General features: G+C 30.7%; 1 long non-coding RNA gene across 1 annotated transcript; it reads left to right on the top strand.

The window, feature by feature from the left end:
- Positions 1-13235: 13235 nt before the first annotated feature.
- LOC117907710 lies at positions 13236-14617 on the top strand. The gene is made up of 4 exons (XR_004650038.1): positions 13236-13691; positions 13887-14054; positions 14416-14484; positions 14576-14617. It is a non-coding gene; the product is annotated as an uncharacterized LOC117907710 (long non-coding RNA).
- The last annotated feature ends 334 nt before the right edge of the window (positions 14618-14951 follow it).

The raw sequence follows: 14951 nt of genomic DNA on the forward strand, positions 1-14951 counted from the left end.
TTTTCTTTTCTTTTTTAGTTTTTAAAGAAAAAAAAAAGAATGAAATTTATTAACTTTAAATACATGTTATCTAAAGCACATGACCATTTATGGTGTTTGGTAAAGAAAAAATGAAAAAAAAATTTATTCTTACAAAACCGTGTGTGACACACCACTTCGTCTAATGAAAGAAAACAACTTGTAATGGAAAAAGAAAAAAAGAAAAAAAATGTTTAATCAAATTGACTAAAAAAAAACAAAGGAAAAGAAGACTTTTCCTTTTTCTTTTTTCTTTTTCCATTTTTTTTTTAAGAAAGAAACTTCTTTACTTCAAATACACATTATCTAAAGCACATGACTATTTATGGTGTTTGGTAACGGAAGAATCAGAAAGGTCTTGGGTCTTACAAAACCATATGGGATACACCACTTCATTTAATAAATAAATAAAAAGCCAACTTGCAAGGGAAAGAGAATAAATAAAAAAATAAAAAAAATAAAAAGGTGTGTTAATCAAATTGACTAGAAAAAAGATAAGGGAAGAGTAAGACTTATTTATTTATTTATTTATAAAAAAAAGTTTATTCACTTTAAATACATATTATCTGAAACACATGACTATTAATGATATTTGATAAAGGAAAAACCATAAAGATCTTTGTTCTTACAAAACTGTGCGGACACACTACTTCATTTAATAAAAGAAAACAACTTGCAATGGATAAAATAAAAAAAATAAAAAATAAAAAGGCCTTTAATCAAATTGATTTTTTAAAAAAAAACAAGGAAAGAGTAAGATTTATTATTATTATTATTTTAAAAAAGAAATTTATTGGCTTTAAATACATGTTATCTAAATCACATGACTACTTATGATGTTTGGTAAAAGTAAAACAAGAAAGGTCTTTGGTCTTAGAAAACCCTATAGGACATACACCATTTTATCTAACGAAGGAAAACAACTTGCAATGGAAAAGGAAAAAAGGAAAAAAAATGTTTAATCAAATTGACTAGAAAAAAAAAAAGACAAAGGAAAAGTACACATGACTATTTATAGTGTTTGGTAAAGGAAAAATGAGAAAGTTCTTTATTCTTACAAAACTACGTAGGACACACCACTTCATCAAATGAAAGAAAACAACTTGTAATGGAAAAAGAAAAAAAATGTTTAATTAAATTGACTAAAAAAAAGACAAGGGAAAAGTAAGACTTTAAAAAAAAAAAAAAAAAAAAAAAAACTTCTTCACTTCTAATACACGTTATCTAAAGTACATGACTATTTAAGGTGTTTAGCAAAGGAAAAATCAAAAAGGTCTTTGGTCTTACAAAACCTTGTGAGATACACCACTTCATATAATGAAAGAAACCAACTTATAATGGAAAAAAAAAGTATTTAATCAAATTAACTAGAAAAAAAGACAAGGGTAGAGTAAGATTTATCTTCTAGGTTTTTTTAAAAAAAGAAATTTATTCACTTTAAATACATGTTATCCAAAATATATGACTATTTATGGTGTTTGGTAAGAGAAAAATAAAAAGGTCTTTAGTCTTATAAAACCATGTGGGGCACACTTCATCTAATGAAATAAAACAATTTGCAATGAAAAAGAAAAAGAAAGTGTTTAATCAAACCGATTAGAAAAAAAAAATGAGAGAAGAGTAAGATTTATCTTTTTTTTTCTTTTTTTTTAAAAATAAATTTATTCATTTTAAATACATGTTATTTAAAGTATATGACCATTTGTGGTGTTTGGCAAAGGAAAAACCAAAAAGGTTTTTGTTCTTACAAAACTGTGTAGGACACACCACTACATCTAAAGGAAGAAAACAACTTGTAATGAAAAAAAGGGAAAAAAAAAAAAGGTTTAATCAAATTGACTAGGTAAAAAGACTAGGGGAGAGGAAGAATTATCTTTTTCAAAATGGAGAGTAAAATGCATAAGAATTGAAGACTTCCGCTATTTTGAAAAGAATAATGAAAAAAAGTTTGGAGAGCCCATATGGATGAATGCCAAGGCAAGAGTGTGAAAGCAAAAGGAAAAAGGTTATTTTGTTTGACTTTAGAGTGCCCACCTTTCTCCCTACACATTTCTGGGTTCCTTCCTCGACCACTAATTTTATGATTCCTTTCTCATTAGCCATTAAGATTAGAATTTGTCTTTCTTCTCCAGCTTAAATACTTTACCTCTGCAACACCTTTCACAGAGGCAGAATTAAATTGAAGACTGTCTTACAATTTTGACATACACGGAGCCTGGCTGGCAGTGGCTTCCACAATCACTCAAATGGCGTCTGATTCTTCTCCTTCCAGCCTTGGATGGACTTATGATGTGTTCTTGAGTTTTAAAGGGGAAGACACCCGCGACAATTTTACCGATCACCTATATACTGATTTGGTTCGAAAAGGCATTAGAACTTTCAGAGATGACCAACTTAGGAGAGGAGAAAAGATTGCACCAGAGCTTTTAAAAGCTATTGAAGAATCAAGATCTTCCATTGTTGTTTTCTCAAAAACTTATGCTGATTCAAGGTGGTGTCTATACGAGCTTGCAAAGATCATGGAGTGTAGATGATTCATGCCTAATTGGTGTCTCAGCTGATTCGTGTCCAGCTGGTGCTCCTTGATTGAGGGATTAATCAACAAAATTTATAACCTATTACACCATATACTAGGGTAGCAAAGACAAAGCTACTATAGCATAGTGGCTCTAGGATCGTTCACTGGGATGGGTTTTCACTTCACAAATGATATTAATTCAAAGCTGAATTGGTGCCTTTTCATTTCAAGGTTAGCTTTAAAAGAAAACAAAAAGATGTTTGAATGAAAAAGGAAAGGTTTTAAGCTAACCAAAAGTAGTAACTGATTTTACTTAGAAAAGTGTTTCTTGGAGTTTAGATCACTGGGCTCAGATTCCTCATACAAAAAGGGAGTTCCGGTCACTTGTTTCTTTTCCTCGCATTAGAGAATTAACATATAGTTCCTTCTCCAACCGGTGTTGTACAGATGCTTCTCATTAATGGGTTTAAGCACTAAATCCCTCTCACTGATGCAACTTGCAATGGCTCGTGCCTCTCACCTAGCACTTGTCATTCAAGGTGATCTTTAACCTTGGATTACCCGTCAAAAGCTCACAAGAGATAACTAATGGATGTCTCCTTGGAGTCCAAAAGCTTACCAAGTGTTGGCAATTCTAGAAAATCCTACCTTCAACTCACCTCCCAGAGGCTCGCAAGGGGTAAACTAGTGCATCTCCATGGACGGAGATCACTTGCCTTACCAAGTGTTGGCCCAGGTGATTTAAAGGAGTTTTAAGTTAACTAAAAAGATAAAAACCATTAACGGGTCACACTTTCTCTTTATTAACAACTAAAACAACAAAACTTCCAATTTATGCATGAGGAAACTCACCCGGCTTTCTTCACTCCAAGAGACAAAGAGCCTAGCCTCTCATCCTCTGAGAAAACATCTCAGAGAATGTTTGGCTAGCAAGAAAATGAAAATGAAAGAGAAGACAAGAATATATAGGAAAAACAGAGCAAGTGCTCTGTATTTTACTTCCTTCCCAAAACTGTACAAAGGATCCAACAACCAGCACCTAGAACAGGCTCCTCGGGCTCCCTTTTAAACCAAAAATTACACTTACAGCTATTACATGATATTTTGCCAAATTCATAACTTAAAAACTAAGAAATTCTATCACTGGTGGTTTACAAGGAGAATTTGGGCATTTAGGCAACAAAAAATCTAATGAAAAATATCTCCTGGTGTCGGTTACAAATATCGGGAAGCACTAAGGACCACTTCGCAGGTGACAAGTGAGGTCTGCGAGATTTCGCAGGTGCACAAGAAGAGCTGCGAAATTTCTTCATAGCAACCAGCTGATTCAACACCTTTGCAAAGTGGACTTCCATCTTGTGGTGTTTGGCTTCCATCGCGGCGTGAAGCTTCAGGGGAAAACCATAGCACTGTGCAAAAGTGTTGCGAAATATCTCGCAACAACAGGGTGATTTCGCAGCACTTTTCTGAAGCCTTCCTTCAGCTTGGAGCAGTTGTCTTCCAATGGCTGTAACTTCCTCATTTCAGCTCCAAATCGTGCACCGTTTGAAGCATTGGATTTTTGACTTCCTGAGCTTTGAAATGGTATATAGCATGTAGAAAATGGACTTCGGGAAGTACTCCAAAAGTAGCTGCAGTGACTGTCATCAAGAATGCTCCATGACTGATTCCTCTTTGCTTTTCCTTGCATTCCGGATTTTGCTTATGGCAAAAGTGTTCCAAAGCTTTGGTTCTTCATGCCTCTAAGCTTCTCATTGCTTTCCAAGGATTCCATATAACTCTCCTCAATCTCATAATGCTTTGGTGATCAAAATACTAACAAAAACACCAAAACTTATATAATTTGATTAGAATTGATTGAAAGGGGCCTTAACATGCTAATTGGGTTAAAAGGCACTAACTACTACTCAAAAGTGTTTAAAAAGATTAATTAAAAGCTATCAAATAGCACTTTTTGAGTAGTAATCAGTAGACGGGAATCTAGACAAATAGTATTACCAATTTTCTACCATGTGGATCCATCGGATGTACGTAAACAAACAGGGAGCTTTGGAGAAGCATTCACCAGGTATGAAGAAAATTGGCCGAACAACGTACAAATCTAGAGGGAGGCCTTGACTGAAGTAGGAGATATTTCTAGATGGCTTGTAAAAGAGGGGTAATTTTAATATCTTCGTTGTAGCTTTTATTTATGAGTAGCTTTCAATTATAAGTACTTAAATTTGAGTCTCATAATTATAAATTTCCCTAAATCTAAATTTAACATGTTTTAAAGAATTATGGCTAATATTCAATTTAAAAAATAAAATATAAATAAATCTAAATGGCTTACATACCAATTATATTTTTCTGAAATAGAATAAGTAAAAAAAAATACTTATAAATTTATAACCATAAAGAATTAATCCATATGATTCTAAATATAAATATTTCATCAACAAATCGAAAAATAAATTATCGAAAGTATATTGTTTAGGTTTAACTATGAGTTCTTCTTCTCACTCTATGTTTGATTTTTATTTATTATGTTTTTTAGTATTTCGTAATTTGATAAATAGGTATTTGCATGAACAACGAATTTGTAACTACAAGATAAGTTTAAAAGTGATCACCATATTTAAGATTGTATTAATTCATATAAAATAAACAATTTATTTTTGCATGCATGAAATGACAACCATTAATTCTAAAATTTAAAATGTCAACGTACATTATTTTTTATCAATTATTATGTTGTTATAATTGTTATGGTTGTTGTTTGCATTATTATTGTTGTTATTGTGTTTTAAGTTTGGTTGACAAATGTCAATTACAAGGCATTATTTCAATTCAATCAATTTTTTATTAACCAAATTTATAATTCTTTAGTAATTAATCACCAACTCTTTTTTTTTTTTCAAAATGGTTTTGCCCAATTGCTAAAGCGAATTTGAAGATTTGAAATAAAATATGACACAACTTTTTAGAAATTAATTTAGAAGTAAAATCAATTTCTAGAAAATTAAACAAATTGGTGGATCTATATTAATTACATAATTAAATATCCACTTTAGATTATTGAAAATTTTTAGGGTTTTCATAATTCTATTCAAGATAGTTCTATCAACGATGTGAAATATCCAATTTAAAGATTTATATATAAAATCAAACAATCTAAATTGACTTGTGTCTTGGAGAAACATTTTCAATTTATGATACAATATATTAATGACAAACAAATAAATAATTAAGGTTCAAAATAGTGAAGAGTTCGATTAAATTTGGCAACAAAACCTTGAATTTTATTGAAGTCCAAAAAAGAATAATAAATACCATCAAATTAAAGGAAACAAATATTGTTTCCTAAAACTAAGATAATAAAATATTATTAATATTTGATGGCTCTTAATTTATGAAAATATGAATCAGATTCCTATCTTGATTTTGTGCAGTTCTGTCATTATTCCCATTTTTTCATTCTTGATTCTTAGCATATGCTTAATTATTTTCATCCTATCATTTTTAATTATATAATTTAACGGTTGGATTTTTATTTTACAATAATTAAATTATAGAAGTTATGAAATGCAACTGTATGGCGAGCGGTGGAGTTAGAAGTTCATATTAGGGAAGAGCAATATTTAAATTATAAAATTTTAACTTGAATAAATATTAACATATTTTATAGGTAAATTGCAAAATTTTAAATTGAATCAATGTTAACATATTTTCATATTTTAAAAGGCTTGTGTAATAGAGTTAACTAAAATCACATAATATAAGTAAATGTTATAACAAAATCTAACTTACTAAATTATAGACATGATTAGATAAAAATTCAAATAAAAAAATATTTAAAAATTTTAGTAAATTTTTAATTTTTTACAAAATTAATTTTGATTAGAAAATTAATTTGATAAATAAAAAGTATAAGTTTCAATAATCTTTATAGTTGAAACAAAATATTAAAAAAATAAAAAAATAAAACAAATGCTTTATATAAAATTTTTAAAGCTCTTTCAAAAAAATATATTTTATAAAGATTTTATTTAAAATATAAGTGAATTAAAAGAAATTTAGGGTAATTTTAATAGAAAGTTAACTAAGTAGAGGTATATTTGGTTCATGTTTTGATTTTTCTTTTTCATTGTCATGCATACATGACACTAAAAAAAATGCTTAAATATGTAATGAAATTTTAGTTGCTATCATGACATCAAAAATCATTAAATTACCTTGATATTTCTTACCATTTATTGTTCATCTCACCATGTGTTCTTCTCTAACTTACTTCATAATTACTAGGTATGAATCAGAACATATCAAGAAAATTACTACCACCATCGCCAATAGAATATTGAATTGTACACTCTTGTTTGTTGAGGACAATTTAGTTGGAATGGATTCCCATTTTGAAAAAATAAGTTTGGGATTGAATACAGAGTCAAATGATGTTCGCATGGTTGGGATATGTGGAATTGGCGGAATAGGTAAGACAACCATTGTTGGATATGTATATAATCAAATTTTTTGGGGATTTGAATGTAGTAGCTTCCTTGAAAAAGTTGGAGAGGTTTACAAAAATAAAGGTTTACTTCGTTTACAAAGTCAACTTCTTAATGATATCCTAGATGGAGGAAATAAAAAGATAAGTCATGATCGCCAAGGAGCCTATGTGATAAAAAATAGTCTTCACTTTCGAAAGGCTCTTATTGTTTTTTATGATGTTGATGATATGGACCAATTAGAATTTTTAGTTGGAAAACATGATTGGTATGGTAAAGGAAGTAGAATCATCATCACAACTAGAGATAAACGTTGGCTAACTATGCTTAAAGAGGATTATCTATATGAGGTTAAAGAACTAGATTCTGATGAAGCACTTAAGCTCTTTAGTCAACATGCATTTCAACCAAATCTTCCAAGAGAGGATTTTAAGAACCTCTTAAATCGTGTCATACATTATTGTCAAGGTCATCCATTAGCTTTGAAAGTTTTGGGTTCTCTTTTATGTGGCTAGACAATACATGAATGGGAAAGTGAATTGCACAAATGGGGAAGAGAGCTAGAAGTGAAAATTCAAAATGTGCTTAAAACAAGCTTTGATGGATTAGATCGTACACAAAAGAAGATATTCCTTGACATTGCTTGTTTTTTTTAAAGGTGAAGATAGAGACTTTGCTTCAAAAATATTAGATGGTTGTGACTTGTATGGTGAAAGAGGGATAGGAGTTCTACGAGAGAGATGTCTTATAACTATTTCAGACAATGGAATATATATGCATGATTTGATACAACAAATGGGTTGGGAAATCATCCGTGAACAACATCCTGAAGACCCTAGCAAGTGGAGTAGATTGTGGAATGTAGATGATATCTATCGTGCGTTTATAAGTGAAAAGGAGAGAATCAAATTAGATTTAATAGCTTACTTAAGATCTTTTGGAAAATTAAAAATTTAATAATATTTTTATCCTAAAAAGTTATATGGCTATATAATTTTATTAGGATTTTTACTTTTTGTTTCTCACTAAATCTTCATTCTTATTTTCCAGGGGATGAAAAATGTTGAAACCATATCCCTAGACTTGTCTAGATCAAAAGAAATATGGTTCACTACAAAAATATTTGCTCAAATGAAGAAAGTGTTTGCCAAGATGAAGAAACTTAGGTTGCTCAAAGTCTATTATAGTCTTGGTGATGGGTATAAAATGCTTCTTCCTAAAGGCTTTGAATTTCCTCCTAATTTAAAATTTCTTCATTGGGAAGGTTTAGAGTCTTTGCCTTTGAATTTTCATGGAGAGAACCTTGTTGCAATCAAAATAAAAGAACTTTGGGAAGGGGATAAGGTATAATCATTATTTAAGTTCTTATTTTTTTTATACTAATTTTCTAGTTCATGGAAGTTTTTTAATGAAAAAAAAATATCTTTTGTCACAGTGTCTTGCAGAATTGAAGTTCCTTGATCTAAGTAACTCACAACTCATGAAAATGCCAAAATTCTCAAACATGTCAAAATTGGAGAGACTAAATCTTGAAGGTTGTATAAGTTTTTGCAAACTTCATTTATCTATTGGTGCATTTCATGAAATGAAATTTTTGAGGGAGCTTAATTTTAAAGGCATTGGAATCAAAGAACTACCAAGCAGCATTGGGTGCTTGCCATCTCTTGAAATTCTAGATCTTTCAGGATGTTCAAAGTTTGAGAATTTTCCAGATATCTTCATAAATATGGGACATTTGAGGGTACTTAATTTGCACAAGACTGGAATCAAAGAACTACCAAACAGCATTGGATATTTGGAATCCCTTGAATTTCTTAACATCTCATATTGCTTAAACTTTGAGAAATTTCCAAAGATTCAAGGAAATATGAAATGCTTAAAGAATCTCCTTTTAGATGAGACTGCGATAAAGGAACTCTCAAATAGCATTGGTTGCTTAGAGGCTCTTCAAGAGCTTTCTCTCGGTGGTTGCTCTAATCTTGAGAAGTTTCCTAAGATCCAGAGGAATATGGGGAATCTACGGAATCTTTCTATAAGGGAGACTTCTATAAAAGAATTACCGTGCTTCATTGGTCATCTCACCGGACTTAATAGCTTAAATTTGGCATACTGCAAAAACTTGAGTGGCCTTCCAAACAACATTTATGGGTTGAAATACCTCAAAGAGCCCACTCTCAATGGTTGTTCAAATGTAGAGACTTTTTCAGAGATCATGGTTGATATGGAACATTTTCGTCTCCTTGATTTAGGCGGAATGGCTATAACAGAGCTGCCATCATCAATTGAACGTCTAAAATATCTTATGTTCTTGGATTTGAGCAATTGTGAGAACCTTGTGACTCTTCCAAACAGCATTGGTAATTTGACATGTCTTTCAAGTCTTTGAGTTCATAACTGTTCAAAGCTCCACAAATTACCTGACAATTTGAGAAGCTTGCAATGTCGCTTAAGAATACTAGATGTAGCTGGTTGCAATATGATGGAAGGAGCAATCCCCAATGATTTATGGTGCCTATCCTCACTGAAATCTTTAAATGTAAGCAAAAACCACATTCGTTGCATACCTGCCAGCATCATTCAACTGTCTAAGTTGAGTGACCTTCGCATGAATCATTGCCCAATGCTTGAAGAAATTCCAGAGCTTCCATCAAGTCTAAGAAGGATAGAAGCACATGGTTGTCCATGCCTGGAAACTTTATGAAGTGATCCAACACATCTACTCTGGTCACATCTTCTCAACTTCCTCAAATTAGAAACAGAGGCATGAATTCTACATATGGCCCTTAATTTTTGTATCAAGGCATGAGATTTACATGATGCTACTTTTATGCAGAATCTTAGACACAATAGAGATGGGTTTCAACATTCCAAATTCAACATTATTATTCCAGGAAGTAGTGGAATACCAGAGTGGATAAGTAATAAGAGTAGGGATGTGAAGTAAGAATAGAGCTCCCAGAGAATTGGTATAAAGATGATAGTTTCTTGGGATTTGCTTTATTCTTCCATCATCTTCCACTTGATGATAATGATGATGATGAATGCAAGACAATGTATGATCGTTGTTATTATCAATTGAGCATATCCCATGATGATCAATTCCAATTGATGCGTGCATTTTCTTGGACCATCGGTTATAGAAATGACATTATTGGTGATATAGCAAGTCCTGACTTCATCTGGTCTCGTGGCTACGACAAAGGTGGCACATCAGATCCAGCATTGGATGTGGTTTATTTCCCTCGAAATGCCTTGTCAAGTGAGTATCGATCCAGACAGTGGAACAACTTCAAGGCTCGCTGTAACGTTTCTTATCGATGTGGCAATAACAAAGCCTTCAAAGTGAAAAGCTGTGGGATACATCTTATATACGCCTAAGCCCAAGATCATCATTAAAAAAGATCAAGTCATGATCATCCAGTAGAGGACCTTCCACACCACAAAAGATCAAGACATGTGTAGCTTCTTCTCCCTCCACCAAGGTACGTCTTCTCTCTAGGATTTATTCAGTGCTTATATATTTGGAATGAATTGTTCGGGTTTTACTAGGTACAATTTAGAAGGCAAAATTGGAATACCCTCACATAAATTATGGTTATTCCAAAACTTTATTTGAATCATTTTTTTTTTCAGTTTTGATATGTTTCTTAAATTGCTTGATTATGTTATGACTCAAATTGGGGCCAAAGCATAAATTTTACTACTTATTTTGCTCTTACCCGGGTACATTTCTTAACGTGAGAAAATGTCCAATCCTATTATATACGAGTTTGTAACCCTTGAGAAAATAACTTGAGGAAAAAAATAAATAAATAAACATAGATGCTAAATAGATTTTATAAAATATTTATTTATTTATTTATTTATTACATTTTTAATTTTATTTAATATTCATAATCAATTTCATTTGAATTCTAATACATATTATAAAATACATTCTAAAATCAGTTTTTTTTATTTTTTTATTTTTCTAGTTAATATTTTAATAATTATGTTTAGTTGTAGGATATCTTTGGTTTGATTTCAAATTTATTAAATGTTTAGATTTTTAAATTTAATTAAATAGTTACTACTCTATGAATGACTACATAAATATCTAATTAATTTTTTTATATAATTTATTATTTAAATATTTTATGTTTTAAAATAACCACTTTTAGTGGTGGCTTTTTTTGGTTTGATTTTAAGATTTAAAATGCGTATATTTTTAGATTTAATAATGTAGTTACTAATTGACAATTGATAATGATAATGCTTCGTTTATATTACCATGATAGGGATAAAATATAAATAAGATTTTTTAGCAATTTAGTTATTTGAAACAATTCTAAAAATTTATTAGTAAAATTTTTGAATTTTTCTAAAGTTATGTTGCGAAAAAATATGTAAGATTACTAATAATTAATAGTCTTTGAAGTTTTGTTAATATTTTGTAATAAAATTAACTATCATATTTTTTATTTAGTCGCTACAATAAAATAAAAAATTCTTATGCAAAGAACTCAAACCCGAAAAGAAGACATCTCTAGTACTCTCCAACTCAACAAAGCTTTCATTGCCCCCTAGTAAGGTATGCCTTCTCTGTTTTTTATTAATTGAAGATTAAAACATTTACTAGAAATAGTGGAGAAAAAAAATATCTAGACAATTTTTAAAATGATTATATGCTGAAAGAATATGGAGTTGAATGTGGTATTAGATATGGTCCAGTCCTTTAAATAGGTTAATTTTTTTATGCTTTTGTTTTAGTTGATTAATTTCATCCCAAAATTTTATGGAATTTGGAGATCCCCGATCCATGGACCTAATTAAAACTTTTTTTTTTTTCTTTTTTTTTTATTAATATTTCAAGACCCATCCAAAGCTTTATATTTGGAATGAATTTTTAAATTTAGAAAGAAAAAACCATATTCCAACACTGGTGTCACATATATTGATTTTGGGTAGTTCCAAATTTTTATTTGAATTAAATAAGTTTTTATTTAGAGCTTCACAATTATCATATATTTTTTAAATTCCATAATTATCTTACAAGTTAAATTGGTTGGCATGAATTAGTAGCTATTTTTCTTCTGCTTTATTCTTGAAGATGGAAACATGGAAACATGACTAACTATTAGATATGATGTATAGGAATTGGAAGCAGTAGCAGAATGAAAATACCATCAAAAAGGCTATTTATTTGGATTGTGGATTTTAATTTGTATGTTTCTTAAGCATGGATAATTTAAATTATTAATTTTCATTGGTATGTTTTTAAGCACGGATAATTTTATTTATTTTATTTATTTGAAATTACTTACAAGTTCTTTTGAGAATGACTTTGATACATTGATAAAGTATCTTCATTTATTTATCAAGATCATATGACCAAAGTAGTTGAAGTTCTTTACGATGTTTTAATTAGTTACAAATTATTTCATACTACTTTATGGAAAGATATATTTCATATTTAATTATAAATGTAGTCAATTATAATCCAATTACTATAAGGTCATCTCTCTCCTCTAATTATTATTTTTGACTCATTAAGAATGTGTTTAGTAATGATTTTAAAAAATGTTTCTAATTTTTTTAATACTTAAATGATAAAAATTTTTAAGTGTTAAAAATGTTAGAAGCATTTCTCAAAATCACTATCAAATAGACTCTAAATATTTAATATACCTATTTTATATCACTAACATAAATGAAAATTCGTCTAATAATAAAAAGAATTTAAATAAAATATACAAATACAACTCTATTTGAATACCTAGGAATGTTTATTGGGTGATACTTTCATTGTTGAATAATTTGTTTATTTGTATGATAACTTATCATAAACATATTTATTTTAGTAAAGTTATTTGTAAAAGTTACATCCCTTATTATTAAATTCATTAAACAAACTCCTCAAATATTATTTTTCTTAGTATCCAACAATAACTATTGGGAAATTCTACAATACCTCCTTCGGTACCATGCCTCCATTTTTTTTCATCCATTGGATGAAAATGATTAAATCTCAGCCATCCAAATGAAAAGGAAAAAAAAAATTCAAAAAAAATTTCAACCGGGTACCTCCCCCTCCCGTTCTCTCTCCCATCTCTCCTCCTTTTCCCCTTTTTCCCCCCAAATTTGCTCTCTTCCCCTCCATAGCTGGCTATCTCACGCATCCTCCATAGCCGACTTCCTCAGCTCACCCATTTCCCGCTCTCATCTTTCTTCCCCTCCATAGCTGGCTATCTCACGCATCCTCCATAGCCGACTTCCTCAGCTCACCCATTTCCCGCTCTCATCTTTGTTTGCCGACTTCCTCCATAGCTCACCCATTTCCCGCTCTCATCTTTGTTTTCTCTCCCTTTTCCCGTTTTTCTCTCCACTGATTCTCCACAGCTGGGTGAAGACCACGGTCGGCTTCAACCGGGCCAACCTCTTCGAGGGCGACGTCGCAGACCTTATCAAAGACGTCTCCACAGCTAGGTGGAGACCACCTTCGCCGTCAACCGGGATCAAAGACGTCTTCACAAGTGGGTGGAGACCACCATCGCCGTGAACCGGGCCAACCTCCTCCAAGCCGACGTCTTGACCTCATCAAAGAAGTCTCCCTCAAGGACCGCGAGCTCAGGATTGTGGGGGAGGTCGGTGCCAAGATCCGAGTCTTAGACTTCATTTCTCCCGATGTCCAGGTCAGCTATTTTTTCTGCTAGATTCTTCTTCTCGAAGATTTTATGTAAATTTTCTGAATTTTTGCTTTCTCTCCCCCCTACCCCTGCATTTTGTCACATGGATAATTTCGGTTCTTTCACACGGAGAATTTTAGTGGAATCTTCATAATCGTTGATTTTATATTTTGTTTAAGAGGTGTAAGGGGTTGTTTTCAGGTTCTAAATTTAATGGTTTAAAAACCCGAATTGAAGACGTAGCTGGAAGAAGAAGAAGAGGGCGTGTAGTACTAAGGAAAAGAAAGCTGAGAAGGACACAATTGTTTGTTACTCAAAAGGCGCTTGTATCCTAATTATTTGGCGAGTTCTATATAAAGGGAAAAAAATGTGAGTAGTAATTATGTGTTTTACAATATTGTGTCCATTATATTTCATGTTTTTTGTTAGATTTATGGATTGATTACATTATAGAAAAAGAGGGTGGTTAGATTATTGAACATTGAAAAAAATTTATATGTTAATTTTGTCATCATTTTAAATGTAAAGATATTTAGGGAAGATGTTGTAGTTGTAATGGTATTTGTATTTATTTGGCATTTGATTGATTGTAGTAAGATATAAAAATAAAATTTATTGAAATGTGAAAAAAACTTATGTTGAGATAATGTAGTGGTGAAAGTATGTTTGATTTATTATATCCGAAATCATATTATAAAAATTGACTTAAATGATTTGATTTAATTTTTAGGAGCGAACGCGATGGTCTTGAAGTTGTTAGAAATCCAAAGAGGCCTATCGGCGCTTGGATACATTACTAGTAAGGGAAAATAGAAATATGTAAAATAATATGTTTTTTAATGTATTTTTTGTGGTTGTTATTGTTAAATTTGTTTGAAATTGTTTTGTAGTAACGATCAATTAGCCATGATGAAAGAGAAGGATAAAGGAGTGAAGATAAATGATGATGTAAGGAATAATATTGCTATGTCTAATATAATTACATTTTAAAATTAGAATTTAAATTATGTGACCAATTAATGTAGTTGAGGAAAAAATTGGGCAAGAAGTGGAATGCACTTTCAAAAGTAGAAAAAGAAAATTTCATAGCAAAGTCCAAAGAAAGTTCAAAACAATATTCACTTCAAAAGGGTGTTGTTCCAAAGGTAATTTTTTTTTTTTTTTTTGTAATGAATATTTAATTTCTTTACTTATGTATTTGTTGGAAATTATATTTATGTAAACATGTTTGATGTTTGTGTATCTTTTCAGTTATATCTTCAGACT

Source organism: Vitis riparia, chromosome 18 (genome assembly GCF_004353265.1).
Source record: "Vitis riparia cultivar Riparia Gloire de Montpellier isolate 1030 chromosome 18, EGFV_Vit.rip_1.0, whole genome shotgun sequence".
NCBI lineage: Eukaryota > Viridiplantae > Streptophyta > Magnoliopsida > Vitales > Vitaceae > Vitis > Vitis riparia.